The sequence below is a fragment of the Ursus americanus genome, chromosome 8 (assembly GCF_024610735.1).
Source record: "Ursus americanus isolate L20-20 chromosome 8, mUrsAme1.1.p, whole genome shotgun sequence".
In the NCBI taxonomy this organism is placed as follows: domain Eukaryota; kingdom Metazoa; phylum Chordata; class Mammalia; order Carnivora; family Ursidae; genus Ursus; species Ursus americanus.
Window position 1 is genome coordinate 24,166,784 of NC_142134.1, and position 14,769 is coordinate 24,181,552.

Here is a 14,769-nt window from a genome sequence, read left to right on the forward strand (position 1 = left end):
ATACAGAAAACGGGAGAAAATCCAATTCAGGGGAAGGTGAGAGGAAGAATGAAATGATGTTGCATTTGAGGAGATAATTGGAAATCCGTGTTAAATATTTAGTCTGATTGGAGGGATAAAGGACTGGAGTTTAGTTAAACAAATAGGACAGCAAGTATATGTTTGTAAAATTATCTGCATGAAAGTGGTAAAGTAGTACAAGCTGATAAGCTTTCTTCCTCAAAAAAATGTCGTCATAGCGTCAAGCCAAGGTTTGAGACATCAGAAACATCCGGAGTTAAAGTACGCAAGAAGGGAGAAGGGCCAGCGAAGGAGATAAGTTCCTTGTTTTTAAGTTTAGGTTTTCAATTTTAATTCCAACACAGTTAACACACAGTGTTGTATTAGTTTAGGGGTACAATATGGTGATTCAGCAGTTCTAGCACTCGCTGCAGCAGCACACATACTAAAATTGGAATAATACAGAGAAGATTAGAATGGCCCCTGAGCAAGGATGACATGTAAATTCGTGAAGCATTCCTTATTAAAAACACACAAACAGGGGCACCTGGGTGGCACAGTTGGTTATGCATCTGACTATTGGTTTCAGCTCAGGTTGTGATCTCAGGGTCGTAAGACTGAGCCCCATGTCAGGCTCCCTGCTCAGCGTGGAGTCTGCTTGAGACGCTCTCTCCCCCTGCCCCTCCCCATCATGCTCTCTCTCTCTCTAAGATAAATAAGTAAATCTTTAAAAACAAACAATTCTATACATCATGCTGTGCTCATGATGGTAAGTGTACTCTTTAATCCCCATCACCTATTTCACACATCCCCCCACCCACCTCCCCTCTGGGAACCATCAGTTTGTTCTCTGTGAAAAGTTCTCGGAGTAGGAAAAAAACAGGGTGGAGCCCTGCTCTAAGCCAGATGTGTTATGTGCTCTGAGAGGTCAGGAGTAGAGGTGACAGCGGGCCATTACATGGACTACTGTTAGTGAAGTGATGGTGCACAGATATTTGAGGAATGCTGAGAAAGCTGATAGAAGAAGGCCTCAACCTTCTCAGTAAAAACTAATGAGACAAGACCATTTGCTAAGAGTGAATGGAAGAAGATGAGGTTGAATGCTCAGTTGGGACCTTGGAAAAAAACAAATGGAACACTGGAATTGGGTAATCTGAGCGGAGTTTATAGAGTTGTGAGTAAGGCTTGGAAAGAGCAAGGGATGGTGCATTACCCCAGGGCTGGCAGTAGGGAGACTATTACTATCCCTAGGCCTGAAGGAGGAAGAGGAGGGTGGAAGGGCCAGAGACAGCTGTTTGAAGAGGACCATCTGACCAGAACTGTGGCCTTTAGCTAATGGGATATAGCCCACCTGCAGGGAACTGGTAAGGAGGGTGCTGGGGAATAAATAATCTGACCCACTGTCTTCCCACCCTCTAGATCTCAGCTAAAATTATTAGCTGAACCCAACTGGAAGCCAGAGGAGAAAGGAGCCAGGCTGTTGCAACCTCGTGATCAGCTTCCTGGGTGCAGAGCAGGGTAGACAAGGTGGGGAATGGATTCAACACAGGTGCTTCAGAAGAGTGGAAAAGGTTTGGTAATGACACTGTAAGGAAAGGGATGGGGAGTCAAGAGATGAAAAAGAACTGCCAAGCTTCTCTAGAAGATCTGGTTGATCTTGTTCTAGTCTGTACTTTAAAATAAAGGTATTTCTCTTCATCTCATTACGAGGATCGTATATGGTCATTGTAAAATATTTCAGGAGTATTAAAATCAAAGAAGAAAATGGAAATTACCCCAAATCCCACTATCCAATGGTAATCACTTCTAATATTTTGAATATACTTTCATTCTTTTCTGTGTGCACAACTAAACTTTTCAAGAAACAAAATGAGATTACATTATACGCACCTGAATCTTCTAAGTTTCTTTGGATATAAGCAGCAGAAACCAAATCAGATTAATTTAAGATTACTTAACTAACTCAGTATTTATGGACTGCCTATAAGGTGTAAGGAATGTAATAGCATTGCAAAACAGATTAAGCTTGTAATTTCATGGGATTTACATTCTACTAGAGAGAGATAGACAATGAGCAAATTATTAAATCATATATAATATTTTAGGGGGTCGTAAGTGCTGTAAAAAATAAAGCTGGGTAAAGGGATAGAGATGGGAGGCTAATGGCAGTTCTCAAGGGGAGAAATAGTGGTTTGGACTAGGAAGGTAACGAGGGAGGTAGTGAGTGAGAGCTGGATTCTGGATGTGTTTCAAGGTAGAGTGGACAGGTTCCCCGATGAGAGTGTGTAGAGATTCTCCAATTGTCCCTTCAGATCTACACTCCATCCCTTTCCATAGCCTGGAAGCTGGACCTCCACGGGCCACACACCCGGATTGTCCTGTCCTCCTTTGCTTGGGTTCAGACAGTTAGAGATTTGGAGGGCAGAAGGAGAACAAGACAGGACACTGAGTCTCCTGGCTCCTTCCCTGCCCGGCTACGCTTTGGCAATGGCTGCCCTCCTCTACCTGAGGCCACAGCCCCTCGAGCAGCAGAGTCCGGTGTAGCTACAGCCTTTGCAGGTCTCCCTCCCCACCCCGGGCTCCTTCCGGCTGACCGTAGTAAAGTCTTCCCCCTACCTCTTGGGTACGTCACCATTTCTTATTAGTTTCCCTTAACCGGACCACATATTTCTAAACAATCTTTTGAATTTTCCTCAGGTACCCATTGAGCATCCTACTTGTATCCTGCAGGGACCCTGAGCAACACAGGTGCGAAAAAAAGAGGAGTCAAAGATGACTCCAAAATTTCTGGTCTGTGCATCTGGAAGAATGGAATTGCTATTTACTGAACTGGAGGAAAAATCGACAGTATAAGATGAATTCATTAGAAGGATATGGGGTGGGTAGCTGGCAGAACAGAATAAAAAGCAGAAATGTGAAGGAGTGGGTTGAAGCTCCTGGTCTGCAGAGAGCTCGGGTTCAGAAGTTGGCCATAATTTAGATTAGGGCTCCCAAAGGAAGAACGGGCTCACAGCGCTCCATTTAAGGGAAGGTGCGGATCAGCTCTTACTGCTCGGAGGGGGAAATAAAACTAAACAAAACTTGTTCACTCCATTTAGTGATGGCATTTAGCAAGCTTCAGGCCTAGGGGAAACCAGGTACTGCTAAGCATCCTTCAAGGCACAGGACAACTCTTTCAACAAAGAATTACTTAGCCCAAAGCATCAACAGTGCCAAGGCTGAGAAACCTTGCTCCCCACAAAGGCTGCCACATGCTTCAGGTTCTGTGTCTTAGGGAGACAAATCAGATTATAGTACTCTAGATCCACGGACTCCGACTCTATTGGCAACCAACTTTAAAAGTAGTGCTGGGGGCCTGGGGGGCTCAGTCAGTTAAGTGACGGACTCTTCATCAGAAACCGGGGATGTACTGTATGGTGACTAACATAATATAATAAAAAATCATTAAAAAAAAAAAAGTGACGGACTCTTGGTTTCGGCTCAGGTCATGATCTCAGGGTGGTGAGATGGAGCCCCACGTGGAGCCCCATGTGGAGCCCCAGATCCACTCAGCGCTCAGCAGGGAGTCTGCTTGAAGATTCTCTCCTTCTGGCACTCCCCCCACTTGTTCTCTCTCCCCCCCCCTCTCTCTCTCAAATAAATAAATAAATAATTTTTTAAAAAATGGTAGTGGTGATATACGGGTACTGTCCAAACAAGGCTCTACAGGAATAGGCACCACATTTGGAAATTTTTAAGAGCCTGGAATGTATCTTTACAACACTCTAGTGAACTGCAACTGCACAAAGGAACACAACCCCACTCCGTGTAGCATACCTTTATTCCTGGTAAATAGAGTATTGTGTATGTGCTCACGTTTGCCACCAAAGTTAGTAACGTTGTAAATTATGTAACAGCTTTAAAAGTCATGTGGGAGCCTCTCCCAGAAGCAGAGAGCTATGGTCCAATGACAGGCTGTGAAGCAGGCTTACCGAGCTGCTGTCATCAGGCCCAAGGATCCTCTTGAGACACACGGACTTACCTGGAGGAGGTCGACAAACTGACGGGAGAATGCAGCGTACCCTCCAGACACACTCTTGTCCTTAGCACGGTGGTAGAACCGAGAATTTGCCCCTGGCACAAGGCCAGGGAGGAGGCACCGAGAGCAGATGAAGAAGGGGAACTTTGCAAATGAGCCATAGAGCCTCAGGGCTTGGACGACTCCCTTGTTTCCTAACATTCTGGCAGAGAGACATTTTTCATCAAGTAAGAATGATTTTTTTTCCATTTGGAGCTAGAAAGTTTTGTGTCTAAAATAAACATGATTCATGTCCCAAGAAAGCTCCATTCTAGAGAACTCTGTATCCTTGGCTGACTTATACCTCTCCAACCCCTTAGAATCGGAGTTCTGATTCCCGGCTCTGAGGTAATACCTCTGCCCTTTATTTTCAAGGTCCAGGAGGACGTGGACACTCAGAAGGGACCAGTCTTTCGGGGCAGAGATTGTGCAGCTATGTTCCAGGAGTTCGAGTTTCAATTATCAGAAAAGTGTGATCATTCTACGGTTTTCCCCACCCCATTTTGCTACCTCTGGAAGTCCCCTAAGTTTACCTAACAGTACTTCCCTGAAGCTATAAAGACAGGCTTTTTTTTTTCCTCTTAACTCAGGAATGTTTTGATTGTAAATATGAAATGCACAGAGATTTTGCTTGAGAAGTACAGTTTAGGCTGTCAAATTAGTTCAGTAATTTAATTCAGTCAACTCCATTAAATGATTTTTTTCGGTCACAAATAAATATGTAAGTCATCTCTTCAGATACGTATGTTTTGAACATTATACATATTAACATTCAGTTACTGAATTAATCAGTCAAAATATTCTTAACTCATAAGATTAACCAAAGTATATTTATACTATTATTAAATCCTGTGTGTGTGTGTGTGTCTGCTTTATACATGTATCTAAATACTTTGTATTTTAAAAACATATTCCATATTTGTTTCACAATCATTATAGTATTTGGAGTAATTTTTTTAAACTAATCTCCTTTCTTTAAAATTACATTTTTAGTATTCATTTGTTCATTTTATGATACGGAAAAATGACATCCATGGGGCATTTTTCTTCCCCAACTAATGTAAATATTCTGTGAAATATTATGACATTCATTGTTCTCTTTTGAAGCTCCTGATTTTCCTTCTCCTCATTGGCTTATTCTTTCTGGTTATAAAACAGCTAAATTAAAAGATAAATTTATGACAAAGCCCTCTTAAGTTCTGTATACAAAATTGTATTCTTTCAGACAGTGATAATAATTGGAATCCCTAGTAGATGTACAAAAAAAGAAAATATATCATTAAAATCTTATTAATTCACTACAGAGGTCACAGGTTTATCTCAAAATGTGGTCTTCAGACTACCTGAGGGTGCAGCTGCTAAAACGCAGGTTCAAGACTCCCTCTCAGAAATTCTGACTCAGTAGGTCAGAGTTGACCCAGGAATCTGGGTTGTTGGTTTTTTTTTTCCTCAATGTAGCAAACATGTAGCACGTTTCCAAACATCTTTTCACGTGTGTGTTTATTCAGCTTTATTGAACTATAATTGACAAATAAAATTGTAATATATTTAAAGTATGTAAAGTGATTTGATATATGTATACATTGTAAAAGGAGTCCCACATTTGACTTAATTAACACATCCATCGCCTCACATATTTACCTTTTTTCTTTTTTTCTGAAACACTTCTAGAACACTTAAGTTCTACTCTCAGCAAGTTTCAATGATATAATACAGTATTACAACTATAGTGACCAGGTTATAGTTCAGATCCTCAGACCTTATTCATCTTATAACTGAAAGAACACTGGAGTGTTCTTTACCAACCTCTCCTCATTTCCCCCACCCCCCACCTCCTGGCAACCCCCATCCTACTCTGTTTATATGGGTTTGATTTTTTTTTTCTTTAGTTCCATGTATAAGTGATCCACGCAGTATTTGTCTTTCTTTGTTTGACTTATTTCACTTAACACAATGCCCTCCAGGTCCAACAAAGTTATTTCAAATGGCAGGAGTTGTTTCTTTTTAAAGATTAAATAATATTCCACTGTATATATCTATCTCCATCATCTGTTGATGGAAACTTAGGTTTTTCCATACTTTGTCTATTGTGAATAATGTTGTCATGAACATGGGAATGCATATATCTCTTCAAGATAATGATGACGTTTCCTTTGAATATACATATCCAGGAGTGGGATTGCTGGTTCACGTGGTAATTCTATTTTTAATTTTTTGGGAGCCTCCATACTGCTTTCAAGAGTGGCTGCACCAATTTATATTCCTGCCAACAGTGCACAAGTGTTCCCTTTCCTCCACATCTCACCAGCAATGAGGGAAATGGAGAGAAGTTAGTAAAGATAAGAGTCTTTTTGGTAATAGAGATCCTAGCAGGTGTGAGGTGGTATCTCATTGTGGTTTTGATTTACATTTCCCTGATGATGAGTGATGTTGAGTATCTTTTCAGATGTTAGCCATTTATTTGTAGGTCTTCTTTGGGTCTTTCGCCCATTTTTAATTTTTTTGTTTTGTTTTGGTTTTTTTGTTGTTGTTTTGGTTCTGTTCTACTAACTAGCTGAGTTTCTTATATATCTTGGATATTAGCTCCTTATTGGCTGTGTGTTTTACTAAATATTTTCTCCTATGCTGTAGGTTGCCTTTTCATTTTGTTGATCAGTTCCTTTGCTGTGCAGATTTTTATTTTATTTTATTTTATGAAATCTTTAAAGGATTTATTTGTTTATTTGAGAGAGAGCGCATGCATACAAGTGGGGGGGCAGAGGGAGAGGAAGAGAAGCAGACTCCCTGCTGAGCATAGAGCCTGACTCCAGGGGCCTCCAGCTCATGACCCTGAGATCGTGACCTGAGCCAACATCAAGAGTCCAATGCTTAACCAACTGAGCTGCCCAGGTGCCCTGCTGTCCAGGTTTTTAGTTTGATGTGGTCCCATTTGTTTGTTTTTGCTTTTGTTTCCTTTGCTTCTGGAGTCAAATCCAAATCATCGCCAAGACTAACGTCAAGGAGATTTCTCTTTACGTTTCCTTCTAGGAGTTTTATAGTTTCAGGTCTTATGTTCAAATCTTTAAACCATTTTGAGTTGATTTTTGTGTATGATGTAAGATAAGAGTCCAGTTTCATTCTTTTGCATGTGGCTGTCTATTGAAGAGACTATCCTTTACTCATTGTATATTCCTGGCAGCTTTGTCAGAAATTAATCCTATATGTGTGGGTTTATTTCTGGGCTCTCTATTCTGTTTCACTGATCTCTGTGTCTGTTTTGTTTGTACTGTACTGTTTTGTTCACTTGAAATCAGGAAGTTTGACGCTTCCAGCTTTATTTTTCTTTCTCAAGATTTCTATGGCTATTTGGGTTTTTTTGTGATTCTATACGAATTTTTAGCATTGTTTGTTCTATTTTCGTGGAGATGCCACTGGAATTTTGACAGAGATTGCACTGAATCTGTAGATTGCTTTGGGTAGTATGGACATTTTAACAATATTAATTCTTCTAATCCATAAATGAAATATTTTTCCATTTATTTGTGTATTCTTCAATTTCTTCATCAATGTTTTATAGTTTTCAGTGTATAGATCTTTCATTCTTTGACTAAATTTATTCCTAAGTATTTTATTTTTTTGATGCTATTATAAATGCAATTGTTTTCTTAATTTCTCTTTCCAATAGTTCATTGTTAGTATATAAAAATGCAACTGCCTTTTGTATATTGATTTTGTATCCTGCAACTTTACTGAATTTGTTTACTAGTTCTAACAGTTTTTACAGTGGAGTCTTTTTTTTTTTAACATTTTATTTATTTGACAGAGATAGAGACAGCCAGCGAGAGAGGGAACACAAGCAGGGGGAGTGGGAGAGGAAGAAGCAGGCTCATAGCGGAGGAGCCTGATGTGGGGCTCCATCCCAGAACGCCGGGATCACGCCCTGAGCCGAAGGCAGACGCTTAACCGCTGTGCCACCCAGGCGCCCCTACAGTGGAGTCTTTAGGGTTTTCTATATGTAGTATCATATCATCTACAAACAGAGATCATTTTACTTCTTTCAGATTTGGATGCCTTCTTTTTTTTCCTTGCCTAATTGCTCTGGCTAAGAATTCCAGTACCATGTTGAATAAAAGATACGAGAGTGGGCATCCTTGTCTAGAAATCTGTATTTTAATAAGATTGCCGTGTTATTTTTATTCCCAGTGAAATTTAAGAACCATTTGTTAAAAAGATATCTCTGGTGTTTCCTATTTCATTTGAAATAGAGGATCGATTTCATGCCTAATTTTGTCTTGATAATTTTATATTCTTTTTTCTTTAAAAATGTCTCTAAAACTGTATAAGTTTCAATACCCACAGAAACCTCAATGTACTCCTGCTGTAGGTAAATTCATAATGTATACTTTTGTGTTTCTAAATGATACCCACAGATCATGTAATTCATAGGAACATGATGGAAATCATGAAAGATTTCAAAAGGAGATATGAATAAGTCCTATCCAAAGTAAGAAAGAATCCTGGTGTTTAAATGCACCACATTTCCTTTGAGATCACTGTGGAAGAGACTGAAGCTGCCAATTCTTGAGCGTAAATGGATGAAGGCAAGGGGCAGCATGTTATCCGGGGTTGGGGTAGCTGATCTATAGTGCCTTTGGGGGATCACCCCTGGTACCAGTTATGGTCTTTGGTCAGATGGTATTTTGTAACTAACCAGAGGTTTAACACTATTCCAGGACTAACTCTGCTCAGCCCAATTTGGACTGGGGTTAAAAATATTTAAAAGATTATGTCTGTATTCAATATATCAGTCATCTTCTGACTCACAGCATATTCTAAGAGAATCTACCTTCTAGCCTTTGGTCATACTTGTCTCAGGTTGACTCTGCTTTCCTGGCTACAGCTGATTGAACCAGAGGTAGACGTCAGATTCAGCCTAAGCCAATTAGATGTTCTCATTTCAGAAGCTGAACCAAAGCACAGAGACTGAGGCTATTCAAAATGTGCAGAGGAGCTCTTGGCCATGGGAGGATTGGGGCAAACATGATACCATGGCAAATCAAAGTCTCAGATAAGAAATGTAGGGGAGCAAATCTCAAAAGCCTTAGAAAGATCAGAAATGGAGGGGTAGAGGAGATGGAACAAACGGACATACCCAGAGGAGCAGAGATGAGAGATCAGGTGACACCAGAAAACTAGTTTGTGGATGGCTATGTACTTCCTGTGAAATAGGACTCTACCTTCTGAAATTAGATTCCCTGATATCCCTGAATCCCTTCAATAAACAACCTTCCCACCCACACTGATAGGGTTGAGTGGAGGGGGTTTCTGTTCCCATCAGCAGAGATCCCTGATCAAGACAATGTGGACTTATCAGCCACAGTTTTCAGAGTAGTTAAGGAAGGAAGCGCACGTCCTGTGGAACGTGCTAAAGACTGCAGGGCTTCCTGTAGGATACACGTCGAGTGTTGAAGCTCAGCCTGATGGGCATCGAGGAAGCAGGAGACCAGCAGAAGCAGATCAACAGGGCGGGAAGCTAGAGTGATGAGGATGCCAAACAGCAAGACTCCTTAAAGTAAAGTGAAGGGGCGCCTAGGGGGCGCAGTCGTTAAGCGTCTGCCTTCAGCTCAGGGCGTGATCCCAGAGTTCTAGGATCGAGCCCCACATCAGGCTTCTCCACTAGGAGCCTGCTTCTTCCTCTCCTGCTCCCCCTGCTGTGTTCCCTCTCTCGCTGGCTCTCTCTCTCTGTCAAATAAATAAATAAAATCTTAAAAAAAAAAAAAAGTAAAGTGAAGGGCACTGGAAAGTGGAGATTTTAGCTACATAGGAAAGGGTTACGTTCAGCTTCATAATCTTACTTGTATTAGTTATATCTTTAGCATATTATAGTGTTAGTACATGTTCAAAGTGCGGTGATCAGAGCCATAATCGAATCTGGCTCTTTGTTACACTCAGTGGAGAGGTGACACTTTTTTGCAGTGACGGTCAGCATAGGTATACTGCTGCTGGTGGGCTGAGATCGGACCTAAGTTCTTCTTTACTGTTTTCTTACTACCTCCACCCCCATACTCTAAATACTAGTAAGAGTCTCAAGGGAACTAGGATGGAAGTGATGTATCAGCTAGAGCACTTGTTGGTTTTTAAAGACAGGTTTTTAAGAGATCCAGATCATTTTAGGATGTGGCAGAGTTTGCTAACTGTCCTCTCAATATCCTTCGTCTTCCATACTACTGCTGGGTTAAGCTAGACCCAAATACAGCTAACGACTGCAGAGTACATGGAATGTAAGCCAAAGGATAAATGCAACTTCTGCGGCAGGTGCTTCCTTCACTCTTACTCCTTCAAGTGAGCTGGAATCGGGATGTGGTGGGAGCTGTTTTCAGGCACAAAAATGAAGCCAACTCCCTAAGGATGGAAAAGCAACAAGATGGACAGAACTGGGCTCTCCATATTATAGACCCACCACTTTGATATCTATATTTTTCCGTCTTTTGTTTCAACAACACAGGCACTATCCTAAATAAGGCCATCATCGTGCAGACCCTTCAGATGATTCTCTCCCCATATACTGGAACCTGACATAAATCTAAGGGAAGAGCACAGAACATGTTTGGAGAGATGGTGTTTGTACCACTGAACAGTAAACCTACAGCAGGGGTAATAAACAGCCCCGGGAGAGGAGATCAAGCCACTAAGATTTTACCAGGATCTTAGAATAAAAGAATACTTAGGAAAGTGGAAACTCTTTTTTTTTTTTTTTTTTAAAGATTTTATTTATGTGACAGAGAGACAGCCAGCGAGAGAGGGAACACAGCAGGGGGAGTGGGAGAGGAAGAAGCAGGCTCACAGCGGAAGAGCCTGATGTGGGACTCGATCCCGGATCGCCAGGATCACGCCCTGAGCCGAAGGCAGATGCTTTAACGACTGCGCCACCCAGGTGCCCCAAGGAAAGTGGAAACTCTTAAGTATTTCCTAAGAACACATAGAAAAGTTCCACAAAATATTTGCGTAGCTGTTCCCAGTTTTCCCTTAAAATTATGATCACTGCATATTTCCCAGTAAGCACACTTGTGTTTGTACCATTTTCTCCTGCTTTCGTGGTCAGCTTATGCTCGGTTTATTATTTTAACTCAGCCCAAGGTCTTGTACATAGTTGATGCTCAATAAACATGTGGATATCTGTTTATTGAGTCAGATAGGGTGCCATATAACCACAGCTTTTACTAGTAAATGTGGCTTGCCAAATCAACTGACATCAGCATCAGCCTGTACCACACAACGTACCAGGTTGTGTTTCAATATGCCTTCAAGAGTTTATTGCACTTGGGGTGCCTGGGTGGCTCAGCTGGTTAAGCATCTGCCTTCTGCTAAGGTCATGATCTGGGGTCCTGGGATCGAGCCCCATGTGGGGCTCCCTGCTCAGTGGAAAACCTGCTTCTCCCTCTCCCTCTGAACTTCCCACCCTCTTTCTTGCTCCCTCTCTCTCTCTCAAATAAATAAAATCTTTAAAGAAAAAACGAAAAGAAAGTGCCTACTCTTGAAAGAAGGAGAAGTGGGGCCCTCTCCTGAAAAGGCATAATTTCATCAACTTCATGGCAAATACAACATGGAGTGTGTCGCTCTGGCCAGGATATTTCATCCCAGGAAATAAGTCTTCCCAGCAGCTTCTCTGAGGGGCCTGCTCAGAAAAGAGGCTTGACAAACAAAACAAAACAAAACACTATTGAATGATCGTGAGTAACAGTTTATAAAAACCCAGTTAACTCTGAAGAACTGAGATGGTTGTCTAACTAAATACAAAACGGTTTCTGATAAGAAAAATAAAACTTAGAAAACTGAATAGTAAAGACTGATTTTAAATATAATCTTCAGGTGCAATGCTTTCTCCTTATCTCTTTCTGAAGTAACCATAATATTAAATAAAAAGTCATATTATTATTTATATTAACATTCTATGAATGAGTAATTATAAGTCTATTATAAATAGAATTTTATGTTTCCACTCCTTTGTTGACAGAAAGTGAATTTTTCTCTTAAAAAGTGAAAGTTACATTTAACATGGGGACTTTCCTTACTTAGGCACTTCAAAAAGTAGGCCACCAGAGGCTCTTCTGGATCTTGAGAAACAGATGGAGAGAGGGTCAGAGACAGGGAGAGGGAGAGAGAGAGAATACTTCGGAACTCACAGTAGTCTCCCTAGAATGGGATCCGGCGAGACAGGCTGCCCCCTAATTTCTTTGGGGATGACCTAAAGTAGGCAGGGAACTCACTCTGAATATTTGGGAGTCAAAGTGTCCAGACACTTCAGTAGTCAAGTAGTATCACTTTAAATGTTACCTGAGCCACTGCCACGGAAGTTGATGACAGAGACAGAGCACAAGAGCCAAGAACCATAGAGAAATGTGTCAACGTAAAATTTGATACTGTGAGCGTTATAAAAATGGAAAGCAAGACCACCCCATTTAGAAATTCACTGAAAGGATTATAACACCAGCCGAGACAGAGAGTCCCCCAGTTCACTCCACTCCCTCACCACCTAGAATAACATAGACAGTGACTACAAGGGACCTAATCCAATATCAGCAATGAGGACGGTGATGGTTGGTTAAGCACAAACTGTGAAGCAATGACCCCTAGGTGTCAGACCAAGGTCATTACCCATCTGAAGAGTGCCAGCAGGGCAGCTGTGCCCAGGCAATCAGGCAGAGAACAGAGATGAAATTCTTTCAACAGCTGTCAAGCAGATCAAGTTTACTCTTCTAGGACCTGCCAAGGAAAAGGAGAGAGTTTGAGGGCTAGGAGGATTGGGGTACCAGCATTTACACAGGGGATGCTCAGAGCCAGAAACTGCTGTTGTATGATATCTACCCCTTGGGTTAGACCTCCTCAAGCTGCTGTGGAAGATGAGACTATGTCTTGATTGCAACAAACTTTAATGAATTTTTTAATGTAAAATGGTTGACTCTTAATACCAAAAAAAGAAAAAAAAAAAAAAAAGCCCTCTACTCAAAAAAACCTTCTGAAAATCTTTTCTAATGTTGGCTTTTACTCTAATTTAACTCCTAACATTAGGGGTAATTTTAATATTATGATAAAGGATCCTGGCTTTGTTAGCATAGAAATTATATTTTGTCTTGGTTCCTTTGTTTAATGTGTATCAAACTTACAAAAGTCAACAGCTACTACTTGACAGTAAAAGTTTTATAAATTGGATTCAGTGACTAATGAGAATTTAGCGAATAACTACTTGGCTTTTGAATAGTTTTAGAAACTAAAGTACAAATATATATTAAAGGCAAAGGCAAATTGCAAGATACTATGTATAAACATCAAAGCAGTATCATTAGTAACATATATAGCCTTGTTTTTTTCATATAGGCAAGATCTAGCTTCTGTGGCCTTAACGGTAACTTTCTACAGTAAGGAATATGGTGCATATATTATAACGTATGTGGGAGTAGCTGTCAAAGGAAGTCTGTTCTATTCAACAATTCTCTGGGTGAAAAAAAACCCTGAGTTGGCATTCAAATCAGTCTTTTAATATTCATTATCTATTTATATGTATGTTGTAAATTCCTGATAGTGGTTAGGAGGCCAAGTTTCAATGGGCCTATAAAAATTGATCAGTGGCCCTCTCTGAGAGGCATGACAGAGAATATCTGATATTGTAGGAGGAAGGGAAGGTCCCATAGAATACTGGTTTCTTTCACACAAAGGTTGTTTCCTCTCACCATATTTCTGCGGCATTATTTTTCATCCTTACCCAACCTTATCCTCAAGCATTCAGAAGACATTATGGATTCAGGAATGGAAATTATCTTGTAGAGTAGTGAATTTGGGGTACTTTTTTTTTTTTTTTTTGCTTTAAAATGCAAGTGGTTATAAATATAAATAAGATTTAAGTCAAAATTAGCTGATCATTTTCTACATGGGTTGATCCAAATAGTATTTTTGTTAGAGTTTGGGGTCTTAATTTCTGCTATCACACGGTTCAAATGAGTAACATATTAAGAATAGCTTCCTGAAATATGCAAAGGAACACAATTAAAAGGTGGAGAATATGCCTGTGGATGGATTACTTAGAGAATTTGTGGAATACCTCCAGTGGCAATCTTTCAAGGTAAAATAGGAAAACTATTTTTCCAAGTTGGTTTAGATTTAATTTCATTAAAGACAGAAAGATAAACTATGAAAATCTCCTTTATTCACTGACATAATATTTGTGTTGATATGTTCAAAAACAAAAGAAACTGATTTGGGTAAAACCTTTGTTTCTTCATGCTATTAAGGAAGCCCTTTTCCTATAGCACTAAAGATGGAAATCACACTTGGTTGGGCTTGTAGGGTGATCGGTAGCAACAAGGGGACGGTGGGGGAAAGAAAGGAACACAGAGCAGCACTGATGCATTAAATGTTTCTTTTTTAGGAAACTAGCATCTCCTTCAAATGATGCTGATGTCTTCTTCACTCACCCACAAAATCTGCTCATTTAATGGAATTCACCAAACCACCTAGCGGTGTTATCCACCCATGGGTGCTCTGAAGCTTGTAAATTATATAACACTGTGTTCAAGAGGGAAAGTGAAAAGTGGGCTATATCCATGGAACTAACTCCCAAACTCTCTTGCCTTCTTTTATGCTTTACCACAAGGTCTCTGCCCCCATTTATTGTGCAAGTCCAGCTCTGCTTCCCTTCTAGCTTCTTGTGTCTTTTATTCTGCTGCTTTTCTTGACTT

General features: G+C 40.4%; 1 non-coding gene across 1 annotated transcript; it reads left to right on the forward strand.

The window, feature by feature from the left end:
* The first annotated feature begins 421 nt into the window (after positions 1-421).
* Positions 422-528, forward strand: LOC123789798 (U6 spliceosomal RNA). Its single transcript, XR_006778913.2, has one exon. It is a non-coding gene; the product is annotated as a U6 spliceosomal RNA (small nuclear RNA).
* The last annotated feature ends 14,241 nt before the right edge of the window (positions 529-14,769 follow it).